Below are 13847 nucleotides of genomic sequence, written 5' to 3'. Positions count from 1 at the left end.
TTGTGTATTGTAGTTCTAATTTTCAGTTCTTCATTTTCTCAGTCTTCATGTCTTAAAGCCGATTTGAGCTTGATTTGGAAAACAACAACAGACAATCGCTTTGTAGTTTTATTTACCAGTGAGTTTTACCGTGTTTTGAAACGAAACTCTTCAGAGTTGATTGCCATGAAAAAAATTAATAAGCTTAATTATACTGTTGAGGTTGGCAGCAAGTTAACAACTCTATTTATTTTATTTTTTTTGAAATTTTCATGTCATGTATTTAGCAGCTGGAAGTTTCGTGTTTACATGAGATGCAGCTGAGCCGCACAGTCTGAAATTACTGAAGTCTTCAACCAAAGAACAACCATGTAAAAGAATTGAATCTATAGGCATTTTCTTGAATGAAAGTCATTTATAGGCATGTTTAGTTTCCCGGCACTGAAAGCTCTGGTTGTTCGTGACCGCAGTCATCAAAGTCGAAGTTGTTATTAAATCCCGCCCATCCTTTGTTTTGAGTTCTTGTTTTCTCTGATAATAAAAAAAATTATTGAACGGGTTAAAATTTTATTTCCTGGTGTTGTGATGATGATGATGTCTTTATTTTGGTTTCTTTCATAAGTATTGTTATTCTTTTCGTAGTTATCACCTTCTCCCAAATTAACTTATGCCAAACCAGTAGCATGCAAGAAAGCCAGTAAAAACAAATTCGTCTTGTTGAGCGCTCGCAACCTGCAAACTTCAAACATCATTTTCACCGTTGGTGCAAACAGATAACCATGTGGTGCAAAAGTTTGACACTAGAAAAATATATACCTTATTATAGGAAATTAACGCTCCATGAAATTAAGGTATTGGAAATTAATGCGACTTAAATTAACGCAAATTTAATGGAAAACGACTTTCGAAGAAAGAAAATTAATGCGAAAGAGGAGGCAGAATTTCATAATGAAGGAAATTAACGCGATTAAGACACAGTTGGTGGTGACAACTGGAACAAATTTATTTCAACACTGGATGCAAAAAAATTCAAAACTGAACAAAAGTGAGCTGACATCACTTCTGACAGCGACAACGAAGAAGATGAACTCGAAATAAAAGAAAGAAAGCTTGTAGTTAATGTTTTTTAGGTGTCAAGAACTTGTGTCTGGACAGGTTCCAAAATTGGGGTTAAAATACTGGAAATTAAGAGCACGGAAATTAACGCTGCACTTAATTAACGTCGCGGAAATTAACGCTCAACAAAATTAACGCAACTTAAATTAACGGGAATTTTAACGATTTGCGTTAATTTCATGGAGCGTTAATTTCCCATAATAAGGTAAGCTTTCGAATGGAGTGATTTTTTTCGCCCCCTTTTTTGTCTGTTTCTCCCTTTTTGCTTTTAAACTTGATGTTATGCTTACGCAATTGGTTTATATACTTGACCAGAAAAAAAAAGCTGACCGGATGTTAACTTTTGTACTCATGCGCAGTGCGTTTTGCCGTGGTGTTGGTGTCCATAAGGAGAGGTTAGACTGTAATGTCATAGTGCCTTATTTTGGGCACATGCACAATGCTATGTTCAAGGCTTTTGGCAGTCGTAAAAATTTAACATTGTATGTAGGTGTAAAAAGTAAAATGTGAACGAGTTTGTTCCAGCTTTTGCTTCTTTATGCTGAAACAGAAGAAGAGAAAGATAGGGGCCAAAAAAATTAATATGTTGGTTTTTAGGTTAGTAAACATTGTGAATGAATAGAATGCAAGACTGGGGAGAGATGTGAGAGAGATGGCTTGCATGCTTTGTGCATGCTTTGTGCAAAGAAAACTATTTTTATTGAGAAAAATACAACTATTTTGCAGTCTATGTTTGTCATTAATAAAATGACACAATGGATGACCGTTGGCCTAAGGGGAAACAGGGTCTGGAATGGGGGATTCTGCTCCTGTATTCCCACTCCATTTTCACATTTTCATCCCACACTTTTTATCATAAGATTGCTTTCTTGAATCCCATTTTTTGTTTCCCTAGTACATTTATAGTTGAAAGTCTAATTGCTGCAAAACCCTGTAAATGTATGATGTAGATATTTTGAATTATACCTCAGTATGATGGAATGGAAGGAAAAAAGTGGAAGAAATGAAGAGGAAGAGAGGAGGGTTTTTTCTCCATCTCCCTACTCCCATCCCCTGGATGTTTTTTCCTGCTCACTTTTCTTTGCACCTCTTCCAGTATTTGAACGCCTGAACACGCTATTCTCTGGGGCTAGAAGACTCGTCTGATTTAAGGGAACAAAGCTGAGATCATTGTACTGTTTCCCATAAGTTTATCTGATCAAATAATTTTGAGATTAACGATAGATGTAAAAGCTTGAGCAATCACTAGTATGCTAGGACCACAAGCTCATTCCTGGCATCCAGTTGTAAAAGTGAGGCTTTAGTCTGCTTGTCTGTTTGTAATTATTACTGAACAGCCTGGGTCAATTTTTATTTACACTGTATAGAGCTCTTGCTTTGATAGGAGACACCACTGAACGCACACCTGGTTGATTCACATTTGCTGCTAAAACCTAAGATTTCCCGACAGACATTCAAATAATCCTACTTCCCTGATGCCCAGATTTGGTGGATCATGCTTCCCAGGTAGCAGCAGTCTTATCCCTTTTCCTGTCAGGATATTTTGCATTTTTCCGAATCATGCCCCGAACTTTGGTCAAATCTGAGATCCCAAAAATACCTTTCCAATCCCTGGGGAAAGCCATTACAGATCATGGAGGGGTGGATGGTAGTACATGTTTGAGACGGTCTTTGGTTTAGTCCACTGGGTCTTTGTTCTGGTCTATGGGTTTTCTTTTTAGTCCAAATGGCCTCAGGTAAAAGGTCTTTGTTTCAGAAACATCCATTGTAAATTACTTACTTTTCTACATGTTTCTTTTTTTTAAAGAGGCATCGGCAAACATAGATGTCTGTGTTAAAGGTCAAGTTTTGCCTTATCCTGGAAAAGAAGCTCTAGTCAGCCATGTTGATCAAAGACTCATAAATTACTTCAGTCCTCATGACAAATAATGGTAAGCTAGTCTAGCTATGCGTAGTTTTTTAATCTTTATATGTCACTTACATGTACAATGTACATGACTTGTAAAGTTTATTGTCTAAACATATTGACCTGAGCTAAATGGTATGGGACATATATGGCCCAAGTCTGGAAGTGATATGGGAAAAGCTATGGTCCATGTATTTTTATTATGTGGACTTGATATGGGCTACAGCCCTACATATCAAACCCATAGATGTCTCTCTCTTTCACTCTGTTGTCTATTGCTATGGGATGAATACATATTTCGTATTAAAGGTCCATACATTCTCCATAGCTTTTTGCTTGGGAATGGTATGGTGTGCCCCATAGCAATACCATATGATCCTCACCCTTTTCTGTGGGATAATTTGCTGGGCAAATTTTAAGACTTTTTCAAGAATTCAAGACTCTGTATGAACCCTGCATTTATATACACTAACATGTATTAATTTTCATACATAATTTCTCTAATTTTGGCCATGGTCCTTGCTTTTTCTTTCAGACCCAGAATTTGTAAATAGCCTGCAACACTGATGTCAACGGGTAAAAAGGGGTGAAAACAACATTGAAGATGTCTATGATGGCGCCCTTTATCAAAACAAATGTGGACCAGGTGGTTTTCTTTCAGAGAAATATAACCTCTCAGTGAAGGTCAATACAGATGGTGTAGCATTATTTCGATCATCACATGGTTCAATTCAAAGAGGTGGTACTGTGGTAACAGTGTTGAAAAGTTGACAAACTTCTGTTGGAGATCAAGCCCCGTGGTGTAATTAGTAGAATCCTTAAAAGTGTTTAACATCACCTTAAATTTTGGAAAGGTAAAAATTATTATCATACTGTTAAAATTTATAGATCTGCTTGATTAATATTATTATTATTACTATTTTTATTTATATTGAGAACAAACATAGAATTTAACAACACATGAAAAAAGGTTGCATTTTTTGTGGCTGTAAAGAAAAAAACTGTAAGTCTTTTAGCTAGAGTTGAAATGTCTTAACTTTGAAATAAACAATAATATTTTCATTTTCAATAATTATTGTTGCAGCAACAGAGTACCGCAACTGGTTATTTTACTATTCCGTCCCCTGCATGAAACGTGTTCTCAGTGAGGAATATTATCAACATTATATGCTTTACTGGTTGGTGGAATTTTCTTGTTGTCTGGCAGATCAATTTCTCCTGAACAACTTGAAACAGCTGGAAAGTTTCTGATGCACTTTGTTGAGACGCTTGATGCATACTATGGTTAGTAACTTCATGACATGAAATTAGAGACTTTTTACCTTTGGTTTCAGTTTCTACTATCATGAGTAGACACTAATGATTGGGTATTAAGTTTTATTCATAGATTAGCAGATAACACCACTAATCTGCACTAATCCCTAAATTATACAAAAGGCGAGTTGAATAATATTATAATTTGCTTTAAGCCAATCAGAAATAGAGAAATGTCATAAAAAATAGATTCGTGTTATAGCCTGAGTGAGTACTATACTTATAATGATTAACATAACAAAGGTTTCGTGATAAAAATAATTTCTACTATGTACCTTGTCCTCTATGACTGGTTTTGTTAGAATTAAATTTCGACTCTGCTTGCCATAAAGCCTCCGATCCAGTAGCTCAGGGGTTAGAGCATCCAAACTAGAACTCAGAGGGTCATGAGTTCTATTCTCACCTGGAGCTCAGAATTCTTTAGGAGCTATATATATGGTGTCAGAATTCTCCTTTCTTGGAATTAATTATTTTGTACCTTTTCATTTTTTCTCCATAGGCCCAAGATATGTGTTGATGAACCATCGATCATATGCTGCTACACTTGAAGAAAAACGTGTCTGACCATGGGCCCCTTGAGTCTAGTTCACTTTTTGTTTTTGAAGATTGGAATGGTGACATTGGAAACTTCAATGGAACACAGAACATTGCAAACCAGGTAAAATTGCACCCCTACGATATACTCGTTTGGCACCAATTTTTATACTGTTTTGTAACTTAGGGCCTTTGAAGCTCAAAATTATTTTCGAACACAAATTCTCTAGACTGATCTCCATACATTTTGTTAAAGAGTTAGTTGAGAGAATTTGATAAAGGATCAAAGCATTTCTCTTTAAAGTGTTCATTTTACTAATTATCATAACCTTCTCTTGATAATGCATTAATTTTGTTGGTAAAAGATTGTTGTTGGTCACTCTTAGTTTTTATAATTTATTAATAAATAATAATTATGTAATTTACAACTGATTGTAACTAATCCAGGTGCCCAGTTGCATGTATGGAAGGCAATGAAATTTACAGTGTAGTTTACCTTTTTCCTTTATTTTTTATCATAGTGTTCTAACGTGGAGCGGCAGCATGCTGTTATAGAATACAGTGAGGCAGAGGGTTGTTTTGTGGTTCAAGATCTAAACTCAGCAAAATGGTACTTATATAAATGATTGTCGTGTACTGAATGCAGCTGTGAGACTTCACCTCTGTTGATGTAATAAGGTTTGGATTTGGTATCCTTTTAAAAATGACAACAACAGTAAAAGAAAGTGTCTGGTGAGTGTAGTCCTAATTAATGACCCAATATGACTGTTGTTGACAGTGACTGACATTTCGACAACCGACAACCTTAAGTCATAGTCAGTCAGGGTCAAAGTGAGTTGTATCTTTTCAGTTGATGATATTTGATATTTTGCTCGATATAGTTAAATGAATTAACAATGCATACCTAATGTATTTGATTACAGAACTTCCTTAACATGTGACATTTAAACAGGCAATGCAGGTTTTGAATTTCTTGTTGATTCATCTTCAACACTTCATTACCCATCCTTGGGTCTGTCTAAGCCATAGGAATCATACAGACTCCGTGTTCTGTCATCACCGATGGCAACATCACAGTCAGGTGAAGTCACCTCCCTTCCTTATATCAACCCTGTGACATCAGTGAGTACTGATGGTGTACCACTGTATACAAGCACTGAACCAGACAGTTTGCCTCGGACTGGTGGCCCAGTATCAGAAATAAGAGGCCCATCTGACCCAAAGGTTATTAAGTTGTTATGAATGCCAGCGTGCAAAGAAAGTCATGTCTGATAATTTGCGGGTGGAAGATTTTGCAATCAATCTAGTGTATATTCTGTTCTCAACTTGCTTGACAGGCAAGTGAAGATTTTTGGTGAAATTGAAATTTAAAGAAACGGAGGTAGATTATTCAGTTGGTGACACAGCTGCAGCTCAAAAGAAGAAACCCAGTACTCCCATTAGGAGTGGAACCTATGACCTTGTGGTTACTAGTTGAGATTCTCTAACACTAAACTACATGAGACTCACGGGAGCTAAGGTTACTAAGCTGGGTTCATGTGACAAACATACTGCATGCTGCTTGGACTAGAATATTGATATGTGATAGAAATGTGATGGCGAATTCAAGGCCTGGTATATATGGAACAGGTCAAAATTAAATTCAGGTAAAAGGTTGATTCTCAGACTAGTTTTCCTTTTCTCCTAACCCTAATAATATTAATGCATTAGAGCCTGGAGACAAAAAAATTGAGAACCAACCTAGCTTGAAAAATTTTAACCTGAATTTAATTTTGACCTGTATCAAATAATACAAGAAAGGTGTTTATTCACTCAGTGACACAGGCAGCTCTGAAAAAAAATCTGAGTGCTCCCAATAGGAGTAGAACTATGACCTTCTGGTTACCAGACCAATATTCTCCATAAGTCCACTAAACTAGGTTCTCCCACAAATCTTATTAGCTCTGTGACAGGATTTGCTTATTGTAGTGTGGTTGTTTTTCAGGCTAATGTTATGCCACACCCTCCTCTGAGATCTCGCCCAACAAGTGCTGGTGCTACCAGGACGCGACCCAGCTCTACCGGCAGAAAAAGGATACCGGGTCCTCCTGTTGCTAGAGGTAACTATCATCATCATCAACATTATCATCATGATTATCATCATTATTATCATCTGGCCTTTTCAGTTGGGATGCTGTGAATAATGATCTTATTCCATGCATTCTGTCCATCATTGTGTTCGCAAGGTCCTCCCTGTCAATTCTGGAGTTCCTTGAGATCATATCTGGGAATGAACGTGGCGACTTGTTGGTTTCCATAGAAGAAGGGATTGAATGATCACCCCCTATAACTATAATATACAATATTATATGATAGTGCAAAATACAGGCGACAGTAGTAAAATGCAAAAAAATGTTTGAGTGAAGTTGGGCAACCAAAGAAGAATATTACATTTCCATTAGCAAGAAGTTTAAGGTGATTAGTCCAAAAGAAAAGAAATGAGAGGAAATGGGGTTTTCAGAAGAATGTTCACCAAAAACGGTACACTGCCCTGTATACTATTTAGGAATAGACTTATCAAGTTGGACATCCCTGATTAAAAGTGAATTTCTGAATATGACTGGACTAGTCTGGCCAGTCTGCAGTTCTGCTAGAGTTAAAGTTACAAAGATTTGTTTATTTGGTTGCTTATTTGCTTTATTTGCAGTGGGTTTTCATGGTTTTATTTACGACCATTTTTAAAATGAAATCCTTGCAGCAATTTTTTGGTAGCTTTTACTACACTGACTTAACCATATGAATGTGAGAATTTTAACAAAAAAACATAGCACAGAATAATGACAATTACAAGTATGCAGTAGTAGGAGTAGTAGTAGTAGTAGTAGTCACCAGAGATTGAAATCAAACTTCTTATGTTTCTTTAAAATTGTATGCTAACATTAAGGGCACTGAAAAATCTGTGATACTTTCCTCTAAAGCATTCATAGGCGGGAGAGGACGGGGGTTAGGGAGCCCAGAGGGATAGGCAGCAGGAGGGATATGAGTTGGGGGGGGATTAGGGAGCTCAGAAGGATAGGCAGCAGGAGGGATATGAGTTGGGGGGGGTTAGGGAGCCCAGAAGGATAGGCAGCAGGAGGGATGTGAGTGAGGGGGGGGATTAGGGAGCTCAGAAGGATAGGCAGCAGGAGGGATATGAGTTGGGGGGGGATTAGGGAGCTCAGAAGGATAGGCAGCAGGAGGGATGTGAGTGGGGGGGGGGGGGGGCGTAGGGAGCCAAGAAGTATAGGCTGCAGGAGGGATATGAGCGGTGGGAGTTCTAAAAGTGCTTGAAGTCAGAGCTTGCGTGTAATATTTTGCAATTGAAAAAGGTCTAAAGGGAGGAAGCCCGGGGATGGTACTCCCTTTTAGAAGCCGTATATGTATGTACTGCCTCAAAGGGTAGGGTTATTGGGCCGTTTCAGTCTGAAAAAGGTATAGGCTTTGCACATTTTGGTCTGGAACCAGCAATGGTTTTCAAGGGAACTAGGGGGGTGTATAAATGTGTTTGTCATTTTAATTCCACGTGAACAAGAAAGCAAGATGATATGCAAATTTGAAATGGATTTTAAACAAATGTTATGTAAGTAATTTTAGGTCTGAAATCCGGTGCGGATAATGAAATTATTTTTTTGCCTGAAATAGGGTCAGGATTTTGAGAACCAGGCGGTACATCCCCACCAAGAATTCCCAGGAATAGCCCACCGGGGAAGGAAGGCAAGGGAAAAGGGGCGGGAGCCAGAAATGCAAGGTATGGGAGGTAGGAAGTTTAGCAACCCCTCCTGTCCCCCCTGCTAATAATGCTGAGATTTTCATGTGAATTGTCTCCTGAATTTACAGGTGGATGGATTAATGGTCCAGTGCAGATAACAGGGGAGCAAAGCATTCAAGATCTGGTAAGCTTCTTTGAGCTGCAGTGAAATTTGTTTTCTCAAAACCTTCTTTTAGTGGAGGGTTGATGGTATGTACGCTGGGGAGCCAAGCCCGGGGGGGCGGGGGTACTCCCTATGCGGGGAGGCTCAGCGCAAAAGGGGTGTGTTTTTCAGGCTTCAGGTATATAAAAGGGTAGGGATTTCACTTGTTGAAGTGTATAAAAGGGTAGGGTAATCTTTCATTTGGGTCTGTGAATGGGCCCAAAAGATCTAACAGATGAATTTTATGGTTTTATAAAGTCGAGAAAACGTTCTATTGTTGTGATTGATACCTATTCAAAAGACAGTGCAGTTAAAAGGGATGCAAACGTCTAAACAAGGTATGCGAAAGCGGTACCAGGTATACGAAAGGGGTAACTTTTTCATAAAAAATGGTACATAAAAAGGTAAGGGGTTTGACCTCGGAGTAGAGCCTCCTTGTATAAACATTTGTTCAGTACCTTCCCGTCCCGGAAGCCAAGTCCTTGTGTAGGGCTATGAGGTATTTGGAATGGTTTTTGGGGAGGGCGTGGATGCCATAGAAATATTATGCTGCATGGTAAGCTCATTTATCGTTTAAAATTGTCTCACAAAAGTCTTTGTCATTGATTGCTTTGTGTAAAATTTAAGCTTCGTTTAAAATTGTCTCACAAAAGTCTTTTCCATAGACTGCATACTGCTGGTCATGGTGATAGTGTCGAGTTAGGACCATGAATATTGTTAGTAATGTTGCTTCAGCTTGGCGCATTATGGAAGCCGCAATGCATGCTGAATATTTTTCAAGACAAGGGTTCAGCAAGGATCACTTTTTGCATCGTATAGGGTTCTCAATTTTTAATGTAAAAACAATTGAATAAACTTTGTCTGCCTACTTTTCGGACCAAATACCCTTGGAAATTATTTTTGTGTCACAACTTACCAAATCTTATCCTTATCTTGACTATCTTGTGTCAAAGTTGGTTTTGTTTTTGTTTTTATTTTTATATTTTCCAGGAGGAGCGTCTGTTACGCATGGGTGATGAACTCAGCCGACTAGCTTCATACGAAGCAGAGTGTCACCGTAAAGATGGCGTCATTGCAGCTCTGAGAGATGAGGTTGTTGATCTGAAAGGAGCTCTGCAGTCAAATGGCAGTTTCAGGTACATTTGCCCTTGTTAATGTCCACTTAAGACAGAGGTTAGCTTGTTCCAGGCTCCGAGATGGTCGGGTCCGTGAGAAAGAGCGAACACGAAAATAAAACTGAAAAAAAAAAGTTTTCCAATTATGCGTTTATATTTTCGCGCGCCTTTCACTTACGCGTCATCCCTGCCATCTGATAGTCTAGTGATCTGAGAGCCTAGGACAGGCTAGACAGTGAGTGATCCGCCTTCATGATGAAGGTTTTCCTTTAATGAAAAACAAGCCCTTTTGCGGTTTTTAATAAAGATTTAATTGCAATTTGTTCTGAATAACCTTTACAAATTTGTTGATAATGTACACCAGAAACCATGGTCGTGTAATCTTGTCGGGTTGAAAGTGGTTCTTTGCATGCAGTCAGTGAAGTAACTGACAACTGATTCAACTTGGCAATAAAAAAGACCAAAACCAGCCAACGCTGCTTATGTCGAATTGGTATCCGCATTTGACAGGCAGTGACGCATACCTTAACGGCACATCTTTTGTTTCCAATTCGAATTCTGGTTTGTCGTTCTAGTCAAGACGATAAACTGACTAGAAATTGCCTTTTAGAGTCCTTTAGTTTCCATTGAAACGCGGTTTCTATTATAACAGAAGACACTATTCCTACCACACAGACTACTACCTGTGTACGGTCGCTAGATTCGAGAATTATTCTCTCTTGATTTGAGCCATGATTCGGAGAAAAATGGTTAATTCTGACGTCACTAACAAAGCAACATGAAATTTCTCAGTCATGAAATTACGCGTAGAAGTGCTGCATAGGACTCCCAAATGAAAATAACGGGAGTAGTTGTCGTCTCGCTTAAGGATAGAAATGCGGATTTTGGTTTAACGTAGGTTACTGAAGATGGAATGACATTAGTCATTCTCGTATAGATGTCGCTGAGGTTTGTGCGCAAAGAAATATCTGTGTGAAAAATCTAAAACTCCGTCAGACCGTGTTGGATCGAGTATGGCCTTCTTTAGGGATAAAATAAAGCGTGAGCCACTCTGATATTAATCCTTAGTTAACGGGGGTTTGAAGGAACCAATGAGGAGCTGTGCCAGAAAATTTATGAAAATTCAAACAGTAAGAAATGCTACCAAATGGAGTGAAACATTAAACACAACCCCTCAAAACATTAAAAGAAGATACAAGTAACAAGGCAAATGTAAAAGAAGGCTCGGATGGACAAAGTTTAAGAAGATTGACACGGATTGCAATTCTGGGTTTTGAAAACTTATTAGCTTTACAGTTTTTTCAAAGTTGTTTGCAGCGTTTAATATACTGCTTAGAATGCATTGTTGTTTGACAAGAAGTTGTAGGTTTGTCATTTATAAGTAATTTCTTTGCTAACGTCAAGTTTCATAGCGCATTAGTACGCGTAACTTGCAATATTGGCAAAATGAAGTAAAACTGCCTCTCCCAGAAAACGCAGCGAAAAGAACCAAAAACAACAACTCGTCAGGTTTATCAAAGGTTTTGGTACGTTTTTAGCCGCCCACGGCTTACTGCATGACAACAACGTGACATTCTCTAATGCAACGTTTAATGGGGTGTTAACCCGTAAGCTGAACATTCGTTAAGGAATTCTACTCTTGGTAAAGTCACCTGCATTTGACATATTTGAACAATTTGGAAAAATCCGGTGACAATTCAATGTTTGAAAGGATGCGGAAATTCTTCTTATTGGTAACTCTTTGCTACTGTCGCCTTTGTGATTGCTAAGCGATTGCAAAGCCGCTTTTGATCACTTTAAACAATCAAAAAGCTGTTTGAAATCATTTCACGACCATTATGTGATGCTTTCTATTTTTGCTATTATCAGAGGTGGAGGAGAGGATTCAGCGTCTTCTAATGCAAGCATAATTCATCAGCTTCGTGAGCAAGTATCGCAGTTGCAAGTGATTGTACAAGAGAAGGAAGAAAACTAGAAGGCAGCAGCGCAGAAACTAGCGATGTACCAGAATCAACTGCACGCCAAAAACAATGAAGTTGCTACTTTAAAGGACCAATTGCAGGCACAGGTTTGTCCTAAATATTGCCAGTGGAGATACTCTCCATGGTGCCTATACGAGGAGGCCCCGCCCAAAAGGTGTACCTTTTTCAGGCTTCGGGTATATGTACAGAGTAAGGATTTCGTGAGTTGAAGTATTTGAAAGGGTAGGGAAATCGTCTCTTTTATAGGTGTTCAGAAGGGGCTTTAACTTGAGTATTTCGAGCCGACGCATCTTACTGCCGTATCAATTTAATTTATTAAACGCTACGCAAGAAGACTAACTGATAGTAGGTATGAGATAGGGGTACCATTTGTTAATGCAAGGTATACGAAAAGGACTACCTTTTTTGTCAAAAATGGTGTAATAAAAGGTAACAGTTTGGATAAGGCCTTTACCTATGGAACGTTGTTGAATCCTGATTATATGAGCTTTGCTTCTACAATTATGAAAAGGGTTTTGAGGGTGTTTTAACTAGCCGGCCGTAAGCAAGGTTATAGTTGTTATTATGATTAATAAACATCGTACTTGTTCTCATTGAGGGATGACAAAAGCACGGTAGAAGAGTATTGATTATAGTCGGAGTGTGATGAAACAGGGAATGACTACAAGCAGAATATTTTCAATCTGCGTGTTGCTTCATGTGCTTCAAGCGCTGGCAACCGGAATTTTACTTTAGTTACCATGAAAAACTACACAGAAAGTAGGCTTACTGCAGTAAATTTAAGGGGAGAATTTTTCAAGGCTTTTTTTTCAATGAAATAGGAAGGATTAGCACAGTTGGTTAGTACGCGACCTCTGTGCGGGAGGTCCTGAGCACGATTCCCAGCTGTGACCTCAAATTCCACAATAAAAGTAAATCGCTTGGCTAAAATCTTGTAACGCACAAAAAGTAACATTTCTCGCGGTTTTAACCGAATTTCTAATTCTTGGTAAAATCCAAGATGGCGGGCAAGATGACGACCATTGTTGGTGACGTCACAGTCCTCCAGGAGTGCCACCACCCCTAAAATATACCTCAAACGTTGAGTAGCTTTAATACGCGTAAAACGGATCACTGATGGAGAGAAAGCGGATAAAACGAGCGCACCGTCGACATCAGGGTTGTTAGGGTGGATTTCCACTGTCGCGTAATTTTTATCGTCCGAACGCGCGTAAATAAAATAAAGACAATGTGTGGAAGACGTTCTATTTTAAATAGAGTTTTACCGTCGAAGCTTATGGAAGTTGGATATTTTTGGTTAATGTTCACAGCCTAAGGCTTCAGCTTGGGTTAAAACGGACCCAAACGCAACCACAAACAAGATCGCATCGTTGCGCACTGACATCGCTGAGAAGGAGCGAAGAATTGCTCAACTATCCAACGAAAATGAAAAGCTAAACAAGCAAAAAATGCAGTCCACGACACTGCTGAACGGGTTACAGAGAGAAAACTCTGCGAAGGACGCCTTAGTGTATCAGGCGAAGAGAGAGATTGAAAAGCGTAAGAAGGAACTACGTTAAAAGGATTCAACAATTTCCACCATGTCGACGAAGGTTAGGTATAATACACGAAAGCTAATGTTGCCTTAACCTCAAAGATAATTTTAATCGTAGCCTGCGAGTACAGCTTTCTCTCAACACTCCCCCTTCGTTGGGAAGTTTTGAGAGGCGCCCTCAGCTACGTGGAGAGGCCACTAGCAAGCTCTCCATTTCTGGAGGGAACGAAGCCAGCCTCGAGGGACTCGCGACTCCACCAAATGGCCATGGAGAGCTTGTTCGCAGGCTACGACGGGAAACGATTACTTTTTCCGCGTTACACGTTCGGCTGTATCGTGGGCTCCCAATAGGTTTTTTGGGATCCGGGATTTGCCTTATTTGAATCTTGGGATTCGGGAGTTGCCTTATTTGAGGGCGGGGATTCGGAATTTTAAAGC

The 13847-nt window shown here is 38.9% G+C and overlaps 1 pseudogene; it reads left to right on the top strand.

Moving 5' to 3' along the window:
- The first annotated feature begins 1446 nt into the window (after positions 1 to 1446).
- The window catches only part of LOC140925715 (uncharacterized), a 46028-nt pseudogene continuing 33627 nt past the window's right edge, over positions 1447 to 13847 (top strand).

Source organism: Porites lutea, chromosome 1, assembly GCF_958299795.1.
Source record: "Porites lutea chromosome 1, jaPorLute2.1, whole genome shotgun sequence".
Lineage (NCBI taxonomy): Eukaryota > Metazoa > Cnidaria > Anthozoa > Scleractinia > Poritidae > Porites > Porites lutea.
This window is presented reverse-complemented; position numbering and strand designations above follow the sequence as displayed.